At 39.6% G+C, this 23,462-nt stretch overlaps 1 long non-coding RNA gene across 1 annotated transcript; it reads right to left on the minus strand.

Moving 5' to 3' along the window:
• Positions 1 to 2,283: 2,283 nt before the first annotated feature.
• On the minus strand, positions 2,284 to 22,636 carry LOC134733344 (uncharacterized). The gene is made up of 3 exons (XR_010116802.1): positions 22,567 to 22,636; positions 11,730 to 11,830; positions 2,284 to 2,377 (listed from the first exon to the last, which is right to left on the minus strand). It is a non-coding gene; the product is annotated as an uncharacterized lncRNA (long non-coding RNA).
• Between the last annotated feature and the right edge of the window lie 826 nt (positions 22,637 to 23,462).

Consider the following 23,462-nt stretch of genomic DNA (forward strand, 5'->3'; position numbering starts at 1 on the left):
CAAGGGCAGGAGATCGACACCATCCTGGCTAACACGGTGAAACCCCGTCTCTACTAAAACATACAAAAAAATTAGCCAGGAGCGGTGGTGGGCGCCTGTAGTCTCAGCTACTCGGGAGGCTGAGGCAGGAGAATGGCGGGAACCAGGGAGGCAGAGTTTGCAGTGAGCAGAGATTGCGCCACTGCACTCCAGCCTGGGAGACAGAGTGAGACTCTGTCGCAAAAAAAAAAAAAAAAAAAAAAAAACAAAACAATAAATGTGAGAAGATTATCATTTAAATGGATGGAGAGATAGCATTTGACAAAATTAAATTCATTCATGATTTAAAACCTCTCATCAAATTAGGAATAGGAGGTAATGTTTTCAACTTGATGAAGTGCACCCAGTAAAAGTAGAAGCTAATGTTATACATAATAGTAAAAGAAAATCTGACAAAATTGTCCTGATGATAAAAGAAGGTTTGAAGGAAACTATTTATTTGATTCCTGCCTATTAATTGACAATCTCTATTGCAGGCAAAGTCAAATAAGCACTTTATTCATTTTCATGGGAATGTAAATTGGTATAATCTTTCAGGAAATAAGCTGGGCAACATGTTCAAGGAACTTTAAAACGATCATATCCTTTGACCTAGAGTTTTTACCTTTTAGAATCTACTAGAGGATCTTATCAAAGATATAGGTAAATATTTATATATAAGAAAGTTCACTGGATAATTTGTTTTTCTTTGTAGAACCATGTTTTGAACTTGAACTTTAAAACTCCGATAAGATTACTTAACTTTCCTTTTAGAAAACACAGTTTGCCTTCAAAATTATTTAGGAACTAAATTGTTCCCTCCTCCTCCCATAAAGAGAAAGGCATACAACTATCCTGTTACCTCTCCTTAAGCCAGCAAAGAAAGGATAACCCTGTTGGTGACAGGACTAGTCTAAAAGAGCCTCTCAGCTAATGGGCAATGAACAGAAAAATAAATAAATAAATAAATAAATAAAAGCTATGTTCCTCAAAGTGTCTGAAGGCAGACGACATCCTGTGCAACTGCCCCGTCTTGGAAAAGTTTGGCCAAAGTTTTTATCTATCCAATTCAGTAGAGCATTGATTTGACAAGTGCTAACCAGAAGCTGCGCTCTAAGTTCTAGCAGTTGGACTTTCTCTGTTAAAATTAGGATGCTTTTTCATCCATATGCTTTTGGCATCATTCCACCCATCTTCCTTAGAGTCTAGGAAGTTATCTCTATTTGGTGACTTACCTTTTTAAATAATGTTTTTCTTCCCATTACCTTAGGTTGTTTACAGAGATGTATAGCCCTTTAATTAAAAACAAGACTATAATTTTATAATCCAGAGCTATACACACACACATATGTATATACACACATCTATATGCCAATAAGTAATCTGTATATGTACACATAATTTTTTCACACACACATAATTTTTACAGCATTGCTTAATGTGAGATTATTGGCTCGAAGGACTGAAAAGGGATCTTCTGATCAGTGGGGTTTTTTGGCTGAGATCTCATACTACAATAGCAGCAACAACAATGTCAACCATCAAAATAGCCATTAGGAAGAGATGGGTTAAAAAATTGTGTTATTAATATATAATGGAATATTTTTCACTCAACAGTTATGTTTTTGAGCAAAGAGCATGAGAACATTTCACATTTTATACGATAGGTGCTCAACATTTCTTGAATCAATTTATTTTTATGTGTTTTACAATATTGGCATAATAATTTATGCAAGTTAAATGTTTTTCCCCATTTATCAGTATCATCATGTCTATAAATCCTCATTGAAAATGCATTTTACATACTACACAGTATTTTACTACAAGATATTTTACTACCTAAAGTTTTATTATATGTTAGTACACAAATTAAGAATAACTATGATACCACACATGATACTGGCCCCAGGATAAAATATAGATAGTTTTTTCCAGGGTTAATTCATTGTACCCTGTTGATAAATATTTGCTAATTTTCTCTTAAGATTTACACATCTATCTTTACCCTCCCCCGCCACCAAAAGTATGGCCCCACATGGAAGCAATTCTCTAATTATCTAAGGCTATTAAAGAAGATTCCATTGTAACTACCATGAAATAATTATACTTGTATAAAATTAATTAGTTTATAAGTTTGCCCTTTCATACTGAGTATACCATTTGCAACTTAAAATAGCTCTATTATATTGGCATGAGAAGGCATTAATCTCATTTAGCAATGAAAATACTGAAATCAGAGAAGTTAAGTGAATTACCCAAAGTCACCTGAATAATTAGCAGTGAAATCATGGCTTAATTTTCTGACACTAAATTCAATCAGTGTCCTTTCACTACGTCTTCGGTCTCCTGCGATGTTTTTCTGTAATAAATAGAAAACATCAATCATGATTTTGCATAAGAAGCACATGGCATTTCTTGACTATACGTAACCAATACCCATGTACCAATATAAAAACTTATTTTTGTTTCACTGTAGTTCTGTTTGTTTGTTTGTTTTTACCAGGTTTATTTAGCTGAACCTCAGGTATATTGAAATTCTAGGAGAAATATTTCTATTGCCTCAGCAACCAGATTTTAAGAAGTGTTCTAAGTTCTCATTTTGCAACAGAATTGATAGAGCTTAACAGATGGCTAAATCTTAATTCTAAATTTCAGTGCAGAGTCACCGGAATCTAGGTCGACACTGGGACAATAGGCAGCACTGTCTGAGAGCTTCATGGTGGAATGGTCCTAGAGCTTTCGGTAGGCATAAGAATCACTTCGGGGAGTTTTAAAATGCAGACTCCAAAGATCTATTTCTGATTGAGCATAACAAATTTGGGGGGTTTGAAATTAGAATCTGCATTTTAACAAGATCTCCACATAATTTTAATGTGGGCACTTATTAGACACATTTCTGTAAAGCCCTGCAGACTTGTTTTTTCATGTGGGATGTTTGGCAAACAGTGAAAAGGCTTCAGAATCCAAATATCCCTTCACAAAGATTATCTGCCATATAATAATGTCCTTTTAAGCATGAGCACTTCTGTCTCTTGTCCTTCATTCACCCCAAAGATGACATTGGCGATTAAATGAAAGAAAGTGTCAAATTAGAGTCAGGACATTTGATAGCTGTTTCACCTTAGTATCTCCAACCTAACATAGAGAACAATCTCTGCCTAGACCAGTGCATACAGTGGTTATGGAAATGAAATGAGAAATAAGAAAGCTTCAAAAACCAAATTTCAAAATAAAAGAGTATGTCTCAGATTAATTGTTCTCAAACTGTTTTTTATATTAGATCTTGGGGAGCTTTCAAAACTTCTGATGCCCAGGCATTAGTATATATATTTTTAAACTTTCCAAGAGATTTCAGTGTACAACCAAGTTTAAGAACCAGTGTATTAGACCAATCCTTACATTTTGCCTTAGTGCATTCACTTTTGCCTTAGTGCATTCAATCTCTTAAAAAATGAATAAGCACTGATAAACTCTTGCTGTAGAACTGATTGATTGGATTCTTTAGGATCAGCTGCACTCTCACCATAAATCAGCAGTGTTTTATGTTGGGCATGAGCAGAGCTGCCAAACAGGCCATTTTCTTTCTGTCCTTCAACATCGCTTCCTCTAGGTAACTCACTGGCCTTGGATTAAGGAAATTGGCAACTAAATCGAGTCTCAGGAAAAGCTGCCATACTGTACTTTGCTGCAGGGGAAAAGATCAGCCCTTCATTTCTGGGAATTCTTAGTCATAAGCCACATGTCATCAGCCATACCAACCATTTAGTTCCATTTCCCTTCAGGTGAGACTGAGTCACTTCTCCAGAATGAGGACAGCAATGCAAGATGGTAGAGAGAAGAGACTTGTTACCAACGTGGGAATAAGGACAGCTTATCTCACATTATTTATTCAACATACATGCCTCTGGGTACCATTAGTTCAGAAAAATCATTAAATTATTCAGGCACCAGTCTAGATAAGGTCCTTCACCTCATATAAGATTCATTTCAGGTTTCTGATACAGATCAGCACCTAATCCCCAAACTTATTTTGAAATTAAGAAGCAGTACCACGTGATGGAGAGAGTCTGTTGCACCAAAATGACATGGTAGGAGACTTTATTTGTCCACCTTGGCCTTCTAACAGCTGCAAAAGTATTCAGACCTTCAACATTGCTCCAAGCCCCTTCATATTTACCTGCACCAGAGAATCGGTCTCACCAATTCACACCCCTAACTATTCCGGCAGAATATATGTCAGTTTACAAAATCTCTAACCCCACGCTACTACTACCACCACCATTAATTCTAGCTGCAACATTACAAGATGACAGCTTGCATTTCCATACCCTCTTAATTTCCCTACTAGTAATGTAAAGAGACTGTATTTACATGTGGCTTTGATCCAGCTGTATGAGTGTAAGTCGTTAACATATTGTTTCTGAATCTCATTTCCTTCATCTGTAAAATGGAGTAATTCTGACTTAATAAGGTGTTGGGAGTTTGTAATATCATGTTAAAATTAAGAAAACACTCTGTAAACTAGAAAACTGTTACAAATTAGATTATATTATAATTCTTCAGTAACCCAGGATGCCCAAACACTTCCCCCTTCATTTGAAATATTATCCCGTCATTCTGTCTTATGAAGATGTCCCAATGTTTCAGGATCTGCAACAGGATGCCTACTGTGTTAGGAACTCTACGGCCCCCTTTTGTGCAAGGTGATGTTAGTGTGACACAGTAGCAAGTGCATTGGATAATGTCAGAAAATCTGTGGTTTATTCTCATGACTGTTCTTAGTAATTTAAGTTCCATGAATGTCATTTTTCTCACCTGTGAAAATGAGAATTAGATCTATCTCAAAGATTTAAGATTTACATTTAATATTTGTGACAGCACTCATAAATCATTAAAAATATATATAAAATTATCAGATTATGATGAAGGGTAATTAAATATTATGGTGCTGGTTAACTATCCTTAGTCAAGTCTCTGGTATAATAATTTCATCTATCTACCTATGTGAGATTGTTGCAATGTTGAAGTTTTAGGATCCAGCTATGGGGTGGTTTAGGGTCAAAATCAATAGCCTTTGAGTCATTCCAAGCCCACCTTTACATAGATGCATGCATATACACACACCTTTTACTGAATCAAGAGTCTAAGTTTCTAGTTCCTCCCCTGTTTCCAAAACCCACTCCTCATCGTCCATCTTCCTTGTTAATCTTGTCTTCTCTGATGATAAATCTTTTCGCTCGCTAAGATAATTTTTAGCACAAACTTTTTGTCTTTGACCCCCTTTCCTTCTCCTTTCACAATATTTATTAAAGAAGCTCATACAGTTTTATAGCTTTCACTAACATGCATTTATTAAGAGTGTAATATCAGCCAGCTCTTGTGCTTTATGCAGGTGACTTCTGAATTTATAACTTTGGTGTTTGAGGTTCTCTTCATTTCTAGTCCCACAATTTCAACTCCCTGTCAGACTTCTGCTAGAATTCCCATCAGCACTGATAATAATAATAAATAATATTATAAAATAACCCATATGGTGCCTAAACCCAAAACCTCTCCTACCTAACTTTTTCACCTCGCATTCTTGTTACCACTCCTACAACTTTTCAGGCTATAAATCCATCTTTAATCAAGTGACTGCCAAATACTGACAATGTTTCTTTCATGATATTTCTCAGACATATTTCCCTGACAACCACTAATCTATTTACTGTCGCCACAGTTTTGCCTTTTCCAGAAAGTTGTAAAGCTATAATCATACAGGTTGTAGCCTTTCAGACTGGCTTCTTTCACTTGGCAAAATGCATTTAAGGCATTTCCGTGTCTTTTCATGGCTTGATGGCTCCTTTGTTTTTAGTGCTGAATAATATTTCATTTTATAGAAGTAGCAGTTTATTTATCCACTCACCTATTGAAAGGCATCTTGGTTGCTTCCAAGTTTTGGCAGTTATGAATAAAGCTGCTATCAACATTCATGGGCAGGTTTTTCTGTGGACATGAGTTTTCAATTTGTTTGGATAAATACTAACCAGCATGATTGCTGGATCATATGGTAAGAGTCATCCCTCAGTATCATAGAGGATTGGTTTCAGTACCCCCTGCAGAAACCAAAATCCATGGATGCTCAAGTTCCTTATATAAAATGGCACAGTATTTGCATATAACCTATGCACATCTTCCTATACACTTTAAATCATCTCCAGATTACTTATAATACCTATTATAGCGTAAATGCTATGTAAGTAGTTGTTATACTGTAATGTTTTTATTTGTATTTTTTTATTGTTGTATTGTTATTTTTATTGTAGTGGTTTTATCTTTTCAAATATTTCCAGTCTGCGTTTGGTTGAATATGCTGATGCAAAACCCTTGGATATTGAGGGCTGACTGTATTTAATTTTTTTAATATTAATTTAATTAATATTTGCAAGAAACTATCAAACTATCAACCAGAGTGGCTGTACCACTGACATCCCCATCAATAATGAACGGGAGTTCCTGTTGCTCCACATTCTTACCAGCACTCGATGTTGTTAGTGTTTGGGATTTAAACCATTTTAACAGGTATGTAGTGGTATCTCATTTTAATTTTCTAATGGCATATGATATTTAGCATCTTTTCATATTATTACATGCCACTTATATCTCTAGTTTGGTGAGATGACTGTTCATATATTATGACCACTTTATATTTGAGTTGTTTGTTTTCTTATTGTTGAGTTTGAAGATATCTTTCTATATGTTGTATACCAGTCCTTTGGAGATATATCTTATGCAAGTATTTTCTCTAAGTCTATGGATTATAGTTTCATTTTCTGGACATGTTTTTCACAGAGCTGCTTTAAATTTTCATGAAGTCCAACTTATCAATTTTTTCTTTTATAGATTGTGTTTCTGGTGCTGTATATAAAAGGTTACCACCGAACCCAACGTAAACTAGATTTTCTATATTGTTTTCCAGTTTTGCATTTTAGATTTGGCTTTATGATCCATTCTGAGCAAATTTTTGTGAAAAGTATAAGGTCTGTGTCTAGATTCATTTTGTTTTGTATGTGGGAGTCCAGTTGTTTCAGTGCCGCTTATTGAAAAGACTATTTTTACACATCCTATTGCCTTTGCTCTTTTGTCAACTGTGAGTTGGCTATATTTGTGCAGATTTATTTCTGGGCTCTTTATTATGTTCCATTGACTTATTTTTCTTTTTCCCAATACTACATCATCTGGAATACTGTAACATTATATTAAGCCTTATAGTTAGGTAGTGCCAGTCCTTCAACTTTGTTCTTCTCTTTCAATATTGTGTTGAATTTGCTGAAAGATTCTTTTATCATGAATAGGTATTTTATTTTATCAAAGGCTTTTTCTGCATTTATTGATAGGATAATATGATCTTTCCCTTCTTTAGTTTATTTTTTATTATACTTCAAGTTCTGGGGTACATGTGCAGAATATGTAGGTTTGTTACATAGGTATACACATGCCATGGTGGTTTGCTTCACCCATCAATCCATCATCTACATTAGGTATTTCTCCTAATGCTATCCTTCCCCTGGCCCCCCTCACTCCCCGACAGGTCCCAGTGTGTGATGTTCCCCTCCCTGAGTCCATGTGTTCTCATTGTTCAACTCCCACTTACGAGTGAGAACATGTGGTGTTTGGTTTTCTGTTCCTGTGTTAGTTTGCTGAGAATGATGGTTTCCAGCTTCATCCATGTCCCTGTAAAAGAACGAACTCATCCTTTTTTATGGCTTCATAGTATTCCATGGTGTATATGTGCCACATTTTCTTTATCCAGTCTATCACTGATGGGCATTTGGGTTGGTTCCAAGTCTTTGCTATTGTGAACAGTGCTGCCATAAACATATGTGTGCATCTGTCTTTATAGTAGAATGATTTATAAACCTTTGGGCATATACCCAGTAATGGGATCGCTGGGTCAAATGGTATTTCTGGTTTTAGATCCTTGAGGAATTGCCACACCGTCTTCCACAATGGTTGAACTAATTTACACTCCCACCAACAGTGTAAAAGTGTTCCTATTTCTCCATGTCCCCTCCAGCATCTGTTGTTTCCTGACTTTTTAATGATTGCCATTCTAAGTGGCATGAGATGGTATCTCACTGTGGATTTGATTTGCATTTCTCTAATGACCAGTGATGATGAGTTTTTTTTCATATGTTTGCTGGCCACATAACTGTCTTCTTTTGAGAAATGTTTGTTCATATCCTTTGCCCACTTTTTGATGGGGTTGTTTTTTTTTCTTGTAAATTTGTTTAAGTTCCTTGTAGATTCTGGATATTAGTCCTTTGTCAGATGGATAGATTGCAAAAATTTTCTCCCATTCTGTAGGTTGCCTGTTCACTCCGATGATAGTTTCTTTTGCTGTGCAGAAGCTCTTTAGTTTAATTAGATCCCATTTGTCAATTTTGGCTTTTTTTTGCTGTTGCTTTTGGTGTTTTAGTCATAAACTCTTTGCCTATGCCTATGTTCCGATTTTTTTTTTTTTTTTTTTTTTGACAAGGTCTCACTCTGTCACCCAGGCTAGAGTCCAGGTGTGATCACAGTTCACTGCAGCCTCAAACTCCTGGGCTTAAGAAACCCTCCCATCTCGGCCCCCCACATAGCTGGGACTACAGAGACATGCCACAATATCCAGCTTTTTTTTTTTTTTAACTTTTTTTTGTAGAGACAGGGTCTTCCTATATTGCCCAGGCTTTTAGCCTGTTGATGTGGTGGATTAAATTAATTAATTTAAGTGGATGCTGAAATAGCCTTGCATCCCTAAAATAAATCCCACTTGGTCATAATTCTTTTTGGAGGTTGTTGCATTTCATTTGCTAATGGTATCTTGAGGATTTTTGCATCTATGTTCATGAGTGCCAACTACCTTGTAATTTATGGATTTTAAAATGTAGTTGTAACTATCATAAAATTGCTTCATATAACTTGCAGTTTATTGTGGATTTATTTATTCATTTTAACATGAAGAACTCAGGATGTTATATTTAATTTGTATTATCCCAGAATGTAGCAAGCTGTGTGGCATATAGGAAGATATTAAATAAATGTTCATTCATTCAACTGATCAACTGAAAAAGTAACCATGTGATAAGTAAGTGCATATTTAGATCCCACTCTGTATGAAACTGGGCTAATTAATGGCAACACACGGGTGAATCAAACTAAACTCTGTCTTTATGGATATCACCAGACACTACTTGAGACATGGTTAAATTAGAATTGTTATAATTATGAGATCTACTCTAAAGTTGGAACCACAGTCAATGTAAAAATTGGCCAAAGAACAAGATCCTCCGTTTGAAAGCTAATTCTCTATACTGCAAAGCAAATTTTCAGTAGATATTCAAGGTATTCAAATAGCACAAATTATAGTTGGAAATGTATCTATTATGCAAACAAAGGGGTTATAAATAAAGTTTGTGAGGCTGGTGGATATGGGATTTTTATTTTTTCTTGACTTCTTTTATCAATCAATTTAATTCTTTCTTCCCTGATCACTCCCCTTCACCACTAACTTATTGAACCCCATAGTAAGCAATGAAATGGATACTCAGAGTATGAATAAAGCACTGGTAGAAAACGCTTGTAGTAACAAAGGCAGGACGAATGTGTATTATTGGTTTTTCTACTCAAGTGCAATGCAGAACCTTGTCATAGGAATCTGAAGAATAGAGGCAGAAAGAAAGTAATTCTTTACAAAATAAAAGGATATTGGGCGAGGTTTGTCATCTATAAAGATATGTCTTCATTCTTTATGTCATTTATTTAACAAATGTTTACCAACTTCTTAGCATGTGCCAAGCAGGCCTTACGGTAAGTACATTTGAGATGAATAAACCATGATCTCTATGCCTTCAAGAAACATATAGTCAATTAGGAAAGACAAGATAAGCACATAAGTAACTCTAACACAGTATCTAGCATAGTATAGGGGATCAATAGTTATTTAATGAAATTTAATTTAATTGATTCAATAATTATTTATAGAGCATGTAGTACTTTCCAAACCCTATTCTGGGTGCTTGGGATACACCATTGAACAAAACAGACAGACAAAATCCTTGCTCTCAAGTTGCTTTTGTACTTACAAGGGAAAAATTGTATTGAGAGAGATAAGTTGCAAGAACTCAAAGGAGAAATGCAGATAAAATGTTACTAGCATTATACTGAAAGGTGGAATGGTTACAGTGGATGGGGGAGAGCCAAGGAATGTCATCCATACATTACAGCCCCATTTTGTTTTGTTTTCTGTTCTTCTTTGGAGATTCAGAAGAAATGCAATCCAAGCAGAAAGAGACAGATGAGTCAGTCTCCAGTGAGCAGCTGGGTGTGCATGTGTCCTGGATCCTCAGGCACTTCATTGAATCTATATGCAATGGACATGTGGCTGGGACTACTAAGACATAAAGTTGGAGAGTTAGATGAATGCCTACAAACTTTAAGTCGCATGACTCTATAGCATGCAGAGGGAACCTAATAAAGATTTTTAAAGAGAAGGATGATGTTATTCGAGTGATGTTTCCAGAAGGATGGATGTGGTAGTGCGTCCAGAATTGGTTCCTTCCAGTGGGTTCTTGGTCTCACTGACTTCAAGAGTGAAGCCGTGGACCCTCGCGGTGAGGGTTACAGGTCTTAAAGATGGTGTGTCCGGAGTTTGTTCCTTCAGATGTTCAGACATGTCCAGAGTTTCTTCCTTCTGGTGGGTTTTGTGGTCTTGCTGACTTCAGGAGCAAAGCCACAGACCTTCACAGTGAGTGTTACGGCTCTTAAAGGTGGCGCGTCCGGAGCTGTTCATTCCTCCCAGTGGGTTCGTGGTCTTGCTGACTTCAGGAGTGACGCCGCAGACCTTCACAGTGAGTGTTACAGCTCATAAAGGTAGTGCGGACCCATAGAGAGACCAGCAGCAAGATTTATTGTGAAGAGCAAAAGGACGCAGCTTCCACAGCATGGAATGGGACCCCAGTGGGTTGCCACTGCTGGCTCTGGTGGCCTGCTTTTATTCCCTTATTTGGCCCCATCCACATCCTGCTGATTGGTCCATTTTACAGAGAGCTGACTGGTCCATTTTACAGAGTGCTGATTGGTCCGTTTTGACAGAGTGCATTTACAAACCTTTAGCTAGACACAGAGTGCTGATTGGTGCATTTACGATCCTTTAGGTAGACAGAAAAGTTCTCCAAGTCCCCTACCCAATTAACTAGACACAGAGCCCTGATTGGCGCATTTACAAACCTTTAGCTAGACAGAAAAGTTCTCCAAGTCCCCACCCCACCCAGAAGCCCAGCCGGCTTCATGTCTCAGTAGTGTCATTGAGAATTAAAGAAAGGAATTGCAGCAAAGGCATATTTATGTTAATTTAAAATAATAAAATAGTGTGCCTGTGGATCTGCTCTAGTCTAAGGACAGAAGCTGAAGTTTGTGCCCATGGACTATGCATCAAAATCTGTGCTCCTGAAGAAAGGCACCAAAATACTAGAGAAGAATGTTCTGCAAAGGCATTGCTGGTCTTTCTATGTCTACCTTGATATTTATAAGTCTCCTGAGGAGATTCTACTTTCTCTATGGAATGATATTACATAATCATTTAGGAGTTTGACTTCAAGGCCCGCACAATCTATCTATTGCATCATACATGACACAAGATCCAGGCACAGAACAATGTGTTAAGATGATGACTCTACCATTGTACTCACATTTGCCTCCAGGGAAAAGAAGGGCACTCTTGTCTCCAAAATATCTAACTCCTTTTCATCTCAGCCGTTGTGGCTCCACCTTATTTCCTTGTCATGTGAAGCTGAAGAAATAAGAGCAAAGCAAAGGGAATGAGCAGAAGATATCACAGCTTTTCTTGGAGTGGTTAGTCTCAGGAGGGGAGAGAAATGGTGAAAATTATTGGGGAAAAAGCAAGACTGACAAGGTAGTGAGAGATACATAACTGTCTCCCACAGAGACCAAACAGGAACACACCCAAGGCTAGGGGAAGTTGGGAAATAAGAAAAATAAAAACAGAAGATAAAACATGAGGAATAACAACCTGAAACGACACACATACACACAAATGGCTATTGGGTGGTTCCCAGCCATCCTAGTGAAAAAGTGTATCAAATAATTAAGTTGGCAGATGGAGTGGAAGAACCACCCAGAGCCAGCTTGGGCAGGGCTTCTGACTGTTTCTAAGATAAAGCATCCTGGAGCCCTGGGAGAAAAGACACGGCACCTTTTTTTTTTTTGGTTGTTTTGTTGTTTTGTTTTGTTTTATTTTGTTTTGTTTTGTTAAGGAGGCCTTAGATTGTTCAACTCCTACTTTTTTCCCATTCTCTCTCTTGTAATGTGCTGTACTACTTTGGAAATAACAATTTTACTGTGAACAGAGGTAAAATTTTTATTACAATTTTAGAGAATGACATGGCTGAGATCTATGGAATGTTTAGAGCATGAAATGAACTTTAAACACTAGAATTGTTTACTCTATCTTTTCTGTTCCTATTTACTTACTTATATACATGTATGCCCTTAGCTGTCATGCTTTTCACTGCCTGGCAAACTCCTGTTCATTTTTCTACACTTAACAATTAATTTAATTCTCATGTGAACCTTCACTTTCCCTCTCAAGCTACACCTGACTTTGTCATTCCATGTTATTCCATTCCATGTATATGCCTTCATTCGCAGCGATTACAAGGTGTTTAATATTTTAAGGTTTATCTTTCCCTCTAAGTAGACCTGAGGGCCAGGGCTATCTGATTCATCTTTGTTTTCCCCATGCAAATAATGCAATCCTTGGTACATGAGGAGGGAACAATATATTTAGGGGCAGACGATAGGTACTAATAAAATAAACAAATGAGCAAATGAGTTGGTTGACCTCTTCCCTTCTCTTCCTGACACTACGGGTGTAATTAGTGCTTTCTAGGGCACTGTGAGGACCTGCCACTCCCATGCCCTATCCTTGTGACTGGCCCCGTGGGAATCTGCCTGGCTTTTGCCGGATAGGTCACCCTCTCTTTTGGCTGGAGAATGATCAGGCCTGGGTGTTGGAAGTCAGATACACCACTGAGTCACAGTACCTCAAGGCACTGTGGTTCCACTCCATGTGTGAAAGGTCTCTCTGCAGCATTCTTGCAAGATGAGTTTTCTAATTAGCTTTCCCTTATAAGGTGCCAGAGGGGACGGTTGGTCACCATTAGAGCCTACAGATGGGAAAACAGTGGCCAAGAGACTTTGCCTAAGGCTACTGGGTGGGCCGAAGCCTTCCAGTTAACATCTGGTGAGAATTTAATGACTCAGTGCTCTATTCCCCACCCAAGGTTCTCTCACCCACCAGTTCCTTTCATTCTGCTGAGCCTTGACCTCAAGAGCATGAAATTGAATGTGATATGATTCTACGACTGCGCTACTGGCTACATTTCTCACTGGTGACAGGAAAGCATGGTCTGAGGTGACTTTGTCTTTAAATGGGTAGAAGAGGGCAGACTGCATCTCTGAGTATACTTGAACCTAACACCTTAGTTTAGGGTTGCTCTCCAGAAAAACTTGAGAGAAAGCCTAAGAATTTGCAGAGTGGTCAAGAGATTGAATAATAACTGAGTAGCAATAATACTAAGATGGGTTATGTCTTTTGACTATTTAAAGGACTTTTGTATACCACTGCATGCAGCCTTATGAAATAAAGTGTGTATACACACACACACACACACACATCTAGGATAAAATTAATAAATGGTTCAGTGTTAAAGATTGGAAAATACGGGAGGAAAAACAAAAAACTGACATATAATGCCATCATCTCGATCTAACTAGTGTTAGTATTTTTGTGTTTCTCTTTTCTATTTTTATTAAATAACATAGTTCCTAATATAGTAAAAAAGTGACAATTAAAATTTTTATTTATGGAGGAGGATCTGAGATAGCAAGATGGCTGGAAGAGTAGTTCAGGAATGGAGAGAGAATCAGTAGTTCTGATGACTTCATGTGTGATCTTGAGTAGACCTTAAAATTTCTCTTAGTCCTTAATTTTTGCCCCTACAGAAGGGCAGGAAATTTGAAGCCAATGTCAATACAAGCTCAGTGCCCTAAGTTGAAGGTTACACCTTAAATACCAAGAATTAATGTGATGAGAAGTTAGTCTACATGCAGTAGACAAAGACACTGAAATACACCCTTTAACTTCAGAGCTACTGCCAGGATTTCTATGTATCAAGGGACTGTCTTATGAATTAATTTTTTTTTTTTTTTTTTTGAGATGGAGTTTCACTCTTGTTGCCCAGGCTGGAGTGCAATGGCACAATCTCGGCTCACCACAACCTCTATCCCCCAGGTTCAAGTGATTCTCCTGCCTCAGCCTCCCGAGTAGCTGGGATTATAGGCATGTGCCACCACCTCCGGCTAATTTTTTTATTTTTAGTAGAGACAGGGTTTCTCCATGTTTGTCAGGCTGGTCTCGAACTCCCAACCTCAGGTGATCCACCCACCTCAGCCTCCCAAAGTGCTGGGATTACGGGCGTGAGCCACTGCGCCCAGCAGCAGGAATTATTTACCTGATCTCCATCCTTTTTTTTTTTGTGCCCATATTTTCAGGTTGTCAAGGTCTAAGAAAGGAAAGGGATGAGGTAGCTTAAACGACTGTAAGATGAGCAGCTCTTCTATCATTTAAATCCAAATAAACTAGGCAACAAGGGAATCATCACATCAACCCTCCTACACTAGTAGTTAGCTGTAGTATAAAAGGTAGTTGGCCAGGCGTGGTGGCTCACACCTGTAATCCCAGCATTTTGGGTGGCCAAGGCAGGTGGATCACCTGAGGTCAGGAGTTCAAGACCAGCCTGGGCAACATCGTGAAACCCTGTCTCTACTAAAAATACAAAAATTAGCTGGGCATGGTGGTGTGTGCTTGTAATTCCAGCTACTTGGGAGGCGGAGACAAGAGAATTGATTGAACCCAGGAGGCAGAGGTTGCAGTGAGCCAAGATCACGCCCCTGCACTCCAGCCAGTGTGACAGAGTGAGACTCTGTCTCAAAAAAAAAAAAAAAAAAAAAAAAAAAGAAAAAAGTTTTCTGCGTTCAAATTATCTCCCATTTAATGATTTGAACACACCTGTTCTGTGGGCCTCATACACTCTCCTCTGACACCCAGACATCACAACAAGAGAACGCTACCTAGAACAGGCAACAATTGGAGGAGATGAAAAAATGTTCACCCTGGGTAGGGCATGCCTCTCCAGACTGGGAAAGCTAGTTGGAGAAGAACAAGAATAAAGGACATCTGGGTTTTCATTTTTGCCTTGCTGGCCTGTGGTTTCTTGAGATTTTCTTACCATAAATTCCCCACTATTTACGAGAGAATTTTGATTCTGTGGGTTCAGAGAGACCAGGTCGGCTGTGGAAGAAAAGGGCGAGGGCTAGTGGCATTCACTTACTCCTGGGCTCTGAGCTCTGGGCTCTCTCTGGGAGAGAGAGGATCCTTCTATATACTTCTTAGTGCGTAACCCAGTCTAAGGTAGAAAAGAAGAAGCTCTCAGGGCAAATGTTCTATCCAGGACATTGGCTGGAGCATTCCTTGTCTTGTATCATATTGTGGATCAGCAGCAAAAGGCAGAGAACAACTCAGGGATATAATTTACAGAAATATCCAAACATTGTTGTCTGAACAAAACTCTGTTGAGTAAATGGTGATGGTGACGATGGGATGATCATAATTACTATTATTGATGTGTTCTGTATGGCGCTTTACATGCATTATTCTTTCTACGACCCAGTAAAAATAGGTATTATTTCTTCCATTGCACAGAGGAGGAAGACAATGTTCAGAACACAAACAACTCACCCAAAATCCCACAGCTAGTTATTAACCAGGACAGTATTGAGGTTTCCATAGCCTGTGAAATGTCTTTCACTATTTGCTGTTCCTAGTTTTGTGTTAGAGTCTTGGGTTTGGTCTGTTACAGAGAATGCAGGATGCAAATTCTGGAGACTCCTGCCCCTAACATGTCTGGGCTACTGATCCGAGTAACCCTCACAGGTAGATCTAACTTAATTGGGTACAGCTAGATGGCATTTTGTAGCAAAGGCTGTGAGCCTAAAGGCTGGGGGTGGGGAGCGGTTCAGCCTTCATGAATTGCAAATAATTTTTCAAGGTATCTTCTTAGGGAAGAAAGAGAGTTGGGGTCTCAGGATGATGGGGAGAAGGAAATGCAGTGGGGCCCAGTGTAGAAATAGGAGGCCAATATTTATTTTCTACCTCTGTTAGGGCAGATCACAGCTCACTTATTTTCCTTCAGCCTCAAACAAGTTTTTTTTTTTTTTAATTTAGAAAAGAGAGAGATTATCTTTAAACAAAAGTGGCACCAATATCCTGCCATCCTGATTAAAAGCAGGATGAAGATAAAATGATTTCTCTACCCCTCATGGCCTACAAAGCCAACGCCCCCCAGGGAAATGGCCTTCTCCCAGCGGCAGCCCAGCTCTTCACCTTTGAAGCTGCCTCTAAACCTGTTTGCTTTTGGAGCTCCAATAAGATTTGTGCTTGCTGCCACGGGCTGGCCCAGATAGGCTGCTCATGCGGAGACTATGGCTGTCTTCCCGGGTGAACAACAATGATAGTTAATTACATCAACCCAATTAGCAGCAGCCCCCACTTTGTGCAAGCAAGGCCCACCTGTGGTCTTACCTATGTCTGGCAAAGGGCCCCTGGGCCTTAATGGGGAAGCTGGTGAATTGGGAAGCTAGAGGTTTAGCAGTGACCTCCTTTCAGAACCCTCTTTTCTTGGAGATAAGTGAGGGAACTGGAAAAAGACCAATGCCTTACACCATGGTCGGCTAAACAGCCTGCAGATCATAATGGTTTTCTGATTATTCTGCTAGGTAGGAACGGTCTTCCCTCAGCACTTAGTGGATGATCAGAGGTGGAACTTTATCAGATTTTGCCTTTGGTAATGAGGCTGTGTTTGCCTTGCCTCTAATAGAACACTGAGAACAAAGCCCTCTCTATGGAAGGTGGGAGGTAGACAAGAGAATGTGACAGCTGTTTTCCTTGGCTCCACACTCATGTTTTCCAGCCTTTACAGGGAATCAGAAGTGCTGGGTTCAAAGGCTAAATCTAATCACCTATTAGCTGCTTACCTTGGGCAAGTTACTTAAACTTTCTGAGCCTTGCTTTTTTATTTGTTAAAAATGTGTCTAGACAAACTGTAGGGGTGGAGAGCAAACCAGTGATTGCCCAGGAATGAGTCAGGAGGGAATGATACAAAGGGCAGCGGAGTGGGTGGGAGGAGAAAAGTTCTGTGTCATGATTATAGTGGTGGTCTCACAGCTCCACGCCTTTGTCAAAACCCACAGAAGTGAAACTGAAAATAATGAATTGTACTGTATACACATTTTAAAAGCAAATAAATTCTAAAGAGTGATTAAAATAAGGGTGAGGATAATAATAAAAGATTTGAAAACATCTAGTACAATAAATGGCTCACATATGTACTAAATACATATCAATTGCTTTCTTTTCTGAGTCTGTTTCCTCATTCATAAAATGAAAATTAAAATATTACTTCTTATAATCATAAAACATGTTATCTTTGTCATAAGTATGGTACGATTATAAGATTTTGAATGTAAACACTTTATCGGTAGTCAAGATGTAGCAATTCATTCATTCATTCATGTTTTTTGAATGCTCTTGTTGGGTTAGGCCTCATGGTGGGCGTTGCTGTTAAAATTTTAACAGAACCAATCCCTCCCATCCCAATGTAGCTCACAGTCTAGGGAAAGAGAGAGTGATGAAAACATGATTGTAATAAATGCTACATGTGTGAAGTTCCAACAGCTATAGATGTGTATCTAAGAGGCATCTAATGCAGACTTGGAGGACCAGAGAAAACTGCTTGAAAAAAAATACTATCTGAAAAGAGACATGGAAGGTGAGTAGAAGATAGGCCTCAAAAGAAGCACAGAAAGAGGAAGGGTTTGCAGGCAGACAAGACTATATAGAGAAAGATCTAGAAGGGAGGAAGAACAAGGCTCATTCAGGAACAAAGCATCTTGCTGTCTGGCTGGGGCCGGGGATGATGGTTCATCCTGAAAATTCAAGCCTTAGACGGGGTGTTGGATGAAGTGACCACTAGAGAGATTTCCACTCCCATGGGCACATAATTTCATAATGACTCTTGGCTGCCTCCTTATATTCATTTCTAGGCAACTGGGGTCCCAGCCCTTTGCTTTTCCTCAGGTATTTGGATTAGAACTTAGGGGAAAGTCTCTCTATTGAGCAGTGTGACCTTCTAGGTTCCCTGTGTCTGCTTTTGCATAATCACTCAGGTTCCAGCCTGCGGTCTTCACCACCAGATAGAAGGTGACAGGAGTCATGGAAAGGATTCAAATCCTCTAAGGCTGCTAGATGATGTCAGCCCAATTACCAGAGAGACAGCACTATCTGAACGGCAATGCCCCTCAGGTATCTGCACCTGTGTGGATCTGGGTGGAATTTTTTAATATGACATTTGACTGGCAGAAGATCTGCTCCTCCCTGCCTCTTTTGTCCCCTTCTGAAAAGGAAGCAGCATCAGCAGTAGGGCAAAACTTCAGACAATTCATAAATAGCCACTTTCCCCAGCCCCAGCCCCTGAACCACAGCAACCTCTGCCTCTAGCCTCCTCAGTTCCTCCTTTAAACACCTTGAGACCTCCTCACAATCCAGTTGTGAGCCTGGCCCCTGCCCCATGCTTCATTTGTTCTGGTTGTTGAGAACGTACTGCTTGTTGTATATTATAAATATCACCTCTTGGGAGGACAGAGGACAACTGACTGGATGACTGCCCCGGGAAAATCATTTTCTTTTTCTGGGTTGCTATGACTCAGTGAAAACAAAAAAGGATTATCATAGAGTTAAAATGTAGAGTTACCAGCTTTATTAATTTCTAAGGTCTCTTCCACTCTTAATAGTCTATGATTCTTAAACTGAGTACATTCAGATTCCCATATCAGAGGTCTGAATACTGAGTGCTCATCCAAAGAAAGGAGTAAATAGTCTGCATCTGGATATGAGTAGAAACTTCTGCGAATCTTAGATTAATAGAACTTTAGAGCTGGGAGTGAAATCAAGTTCACCCAGCAAGCCTTTTTAGATGTGTTCCACAGAGCTCTAGGAAGACCATGGGAAAAGATGAGAAGGGGTTAGCAGAGAGAGCTCCAAATTCCTGACTCTTGCTTCAGCCCAAGAAGCTCTGATCTTTCCTGCTTTTTACAGTGGTAGTCTGCCTAAGATTTTATTTGATGAAATATTTCTGTGTCTGGCAGACAAATCCTAAAATCCTCATATCCTGACTTGACAACTTCCTCTCAGTAGAGCCTTGAGTATTTACCTCCCAACTTCTCTGAGCCTCAGTTTTATTGTCTATAAATGGAACCAATTATTCTGGCTCTCAAGGTTTTAGAGCAGCACAAAGTGTCCAAGAAAATGATTAGCATGAACTAGGCGTTTGATATCTGTTAGCTGGATCTTAGTCCCATTTATGATTACTTCCTTAAGGTGGAAACCAGGTTCCCAGAGCTGCTCTGTGAAGATTGAAGAGGTTGGTAAACACATAGAGATACACATGAGCACACACACACACACACACACACACACACACACCCCAGGAACTGCCAAGAGGATATTTTAACAGGGACAATTACATCTGCAACACTTGCTATCGCTGCATTACCAAACAAGGCGACAACAGCAGAATCCTATTCAACCACAACGGCAGAAGCAGATCGCTCTGATAATCACCGCAACACCATGGGTTTGGTTACTGCAGAATAACTCTCTGACCTTACTGGGCACCGTTTCCATACAGTAGCTATACAGGGGAAGTTGAATAACCGGTCTTGTTCCTCGCACTCAGGGTGTGGCAGCTGTAGTGCTTACAATGTCTGTTTCAAATTTACTAATCCAGTCCCTTCCACCCTCCCCATGTGCCCTACAATGGTGGCCGACTCGTCGCTCCCACCGGAGACAGGGTTGCAGTAGGCAGAAAGTTGTGCGCATGGGGAAACTGCTTTCCGTTTCCCAAGACGTGATACTCTTCTAAGTGGAACAGCCTAGAACTTAGATGTATCTTCTCTTAAGCCTTCTGTTCTCATATGACTAATTCGAGAATCCACCCACTCTGGGGGCCATTAGGCGGGTACGAGGAAAAATTTCCAGGCAGTGTTCTCGACACAAATTGTATCAGTGCAGAGCTTTGTAATCAGATGGGGACTGACTCTCTCTCCCAGGCTGCCAGGGCAACATATCCCTGGGCTGAGGTTCAGTCCTAGCCCTGTAACAAATTGACTGTGTCAGCTTTCCCCAGTCACCTGCCTTTTGTGTGTTTCCTCACATATGGAATTCTCATGTTTCTTGTATATATTTTTTTCTCAGTTGGAATTTGCACAATGCTTCTCTTTCCCTTGCTATTGTTTCTTGCTTTCGGACCCTGTTTAGGAACAAATTTGGATTCTAGTTTATACTTATCATTGGCTCCTAGACTTTGAGAGTACCATTACTTCCAGTACTCTCAAAGAGTATGAGACTAATGCCTTCATTTTTTAGTTGGAGAAACTAAGAATTTGAGTTAGAGAGTAATTTTCTCAGAGCCTCCCAAATCCTGAGTGATTAAGCTAAAATTTGTGACTTGCAGTCAGTTGTCCTTTCCAATGTGTTTGTTCACTCTTTCATTTGTGTGTACATTAATTAATTACTCATTTAATTAATACTTATGCATTTCTTATCTGTGTCATGTAATATTTTAAACTATGGAAATATAGCAATGAATGGAACTCTTTTCTTAGAAACTTTTTTCTGGGCAGAAGGAGGCAGTCAATAAATTAAGATAGGTTACACATAAGTAGGAAGTTATGATATTAAGGGTTATGAAGAAAATAAGCAGAAGGCTGAGGTGTGCAGATCAACTGAGGTCGAGAGTTCAAGACCAGCCTGACTAACATGGAGAAACCTCGTCTGTACTAAAAATACAAAATTAACCAGGCGTGGTGGTGCATGCCTGTAATCCCAGCCACTCAGGTGGCTAAGGTAGGAGAATTGCTTGAACCCAGGTGCTGGAGGTTGTTTGTGGTGAGCCGAGATTGCACCATTGCATTCCAGCTTAGGCAACAAGAGTGAAACTCTGTCTCAAAAAAAAATAATAATAAAATGAAGAAAGAAAAAAGAAAAAATTAAGCAGAGAGAGGGAGTGAGAATGCCAACTGCAGAAGTTCAGTTGTAGAGAGAGGTCATGACAGACCTCCCCAGGAAGGTGATCTTTGATCTCAACTTGATAGACAAGGGGAATGAGCCACGTAGACACCTGAGGGAAGAATGGCTCAGGCATAAACAACAGTAAATGCAAAGCCCTGAGGCTGGAGCATGCTAGGCAACAGGCATGTTTTAGGAAGAGTAAGGAGGCCAGTGCCACTGCAGCCAGCTAAGCAAGGGGAGAGTATATGGGATATAAGTACACAGAGGTAGCTGCCTCAGGTCTTGTTGGCTGTTCTAATGACTTAGCCAATGAAATGCAACACCAATGAAAAATGTTTGAGCAGAGGAATGGCATAAGCTAATTTATGTTTAAAAGGATACCTCTGGCTTTTTGATTGAGAATACACCAAAAGAGGACAAGAGTAGAAGCAAAAAGAAAAGTTAGGAGGATACTGCAGTAATTCAGCAGAGAGATAGATGATGTGGCTTAGACCAAGATTGTGAGAGTGGTGATGGCACAAAGTCCACTGCCATGGACAGCAGATGAGATGAACATAAACTCAATAATTAGGGGTGTGAGAAGGGTAAGGAACGGCGGGTCTGGACTACTCTGCAGAGAGACTGAACTTAGCCTAGGAGTACACGGCATCAGAGAAGGCTTCCTAGAGGAAGAAATATTCCAGACCTAAGCCACAACATGATGTAGAGTGACCAGCTGTCCAAGTTTGGTTTCAAGACCCCTCAGTCCCAGGGAAAGCGGGATGGGTGACCACCCACTGTTGGAGTTTCCTGGTGAAACCAGAGTGGTGGTGGGAGGACAGTGTTTTAGGCAGAGAGAATTGAATGTAAACACCTGAGAGACAAGAAAGGTCCGTGCTACAGGGTAGGGAATAAAGAGGAGGAAAGGGGCAGCATGCAGGGTTGAGGAGGTAGGCAAGGGTGCCAGTGTACGGCGAGGACGCCAGAAGATCGCTGGGATTTGTTTCTACATCATGGGAAGAGTTTTAAGCAAGGAGTGTTAGCACTAACAACTCAGTGTTACCTGTCACCTCAGTTAATTTACCTGTAGAAGAGCTATTAAAAGTAATTTATTAGTTTTCAGGTAAAGGAAAAGATAATAAGCAAGAAATCGCTAAACAGAGTAGGAAATACATTTATACAAAAACATTCCAGCTAGGTGTCAGTTGCTACTTGAAGTCCTTCTGTGTAATAAGGTCACATTCCCTATGAAACCAGTTGATGTTTTCCCTCGTTTCCCTACTTGCATCACTGACATCATTATTTTCTTAAGCTCAACATCTCAGACACATAATTTTTACCTTTTCTTCTTGGTGACTCTGACAGCCTCCAAGTTCTGATTCGTTTTTCCTTCAGGATGTCTCTGCTTAGTCCTTTACCCGCAAGTTCCACGGCAGCCAGCCTGCCTCAAGCTTCCTCACATGCGCCTTGGCAGTGGTGGATTAAGGTAGGCAATCAGTAGGATTGGATACCCCTGGGTGCAGGCAATGAAGAGGTGTTGTCTTTAGAGGTCTAAAACCCATACAAAATCAATTCGAAATTAGCCTGCCTTGTATTATTTCCATGTGCCAGCAACTATAGACAATGACAAAGATAAAATCTCCTGCCCACTGGGGCAGGCAACTCCCAAATTCCCACCCACCCAAGTCTTGATTAGTGTAGCATTTGCTTTATTGGTAACCCTGACAATTGACTTTTTTCCTCCAATCCTTCTCATGCTGACTTTGCTAATCTAACAATTACAACCTATAACCACCTGTGTCGAGCTGCCCTCAACTTCAGAGTCCTCCCTCAGGTTTACAGGATCAAGCCCCAATACCTCAGTTTAGCTTTCAATCAAGCCCTCGGTAACCTGTAGGTAGCCTACCAGCTGTGACTTTTCCTTTTTATTCCACATCCCAAACCCTCTTTTCCAGGGAAGTCTGTGTTACAAAATTTATGGTTTCCTGCTGCATTAGCAGGGAGGAAAACCAGTTTTGGATCCCAGCAGTACTAGTGACTGTGTGAGCTTAAGCTAGTCACTTTCCCTCTAAAAGCCTTGATTTTCTCATAGTAAAATTAGGATAATAATACCTATAGAGCTGAAGTCACAGGATTACAGTAAGGGCAAAATGACATCATGGTTGTGAAAGCAGCTACCCATGTAAGCCACGATGACTATTATAAGCAGTAAAGGTAATACTTGTCAGGGTAGTGG

This window comes from Symphalangus syndactylus, chromosome 17 (assembly GCF_028878055.3).
Source record: "Symphalangus syndactylus isolate Jambi chromosome 17, NHGRI_mSymSyn1-v2.1_pri, whole genome shotgun sequence".
Taxonomy (NCBI): domain Eukaryota; kingdom Metazoa; phylum Chordata; class Mammalia; order Primates; family Hylobatidae; genus Symphalangus; species Symphalangus syndactylus.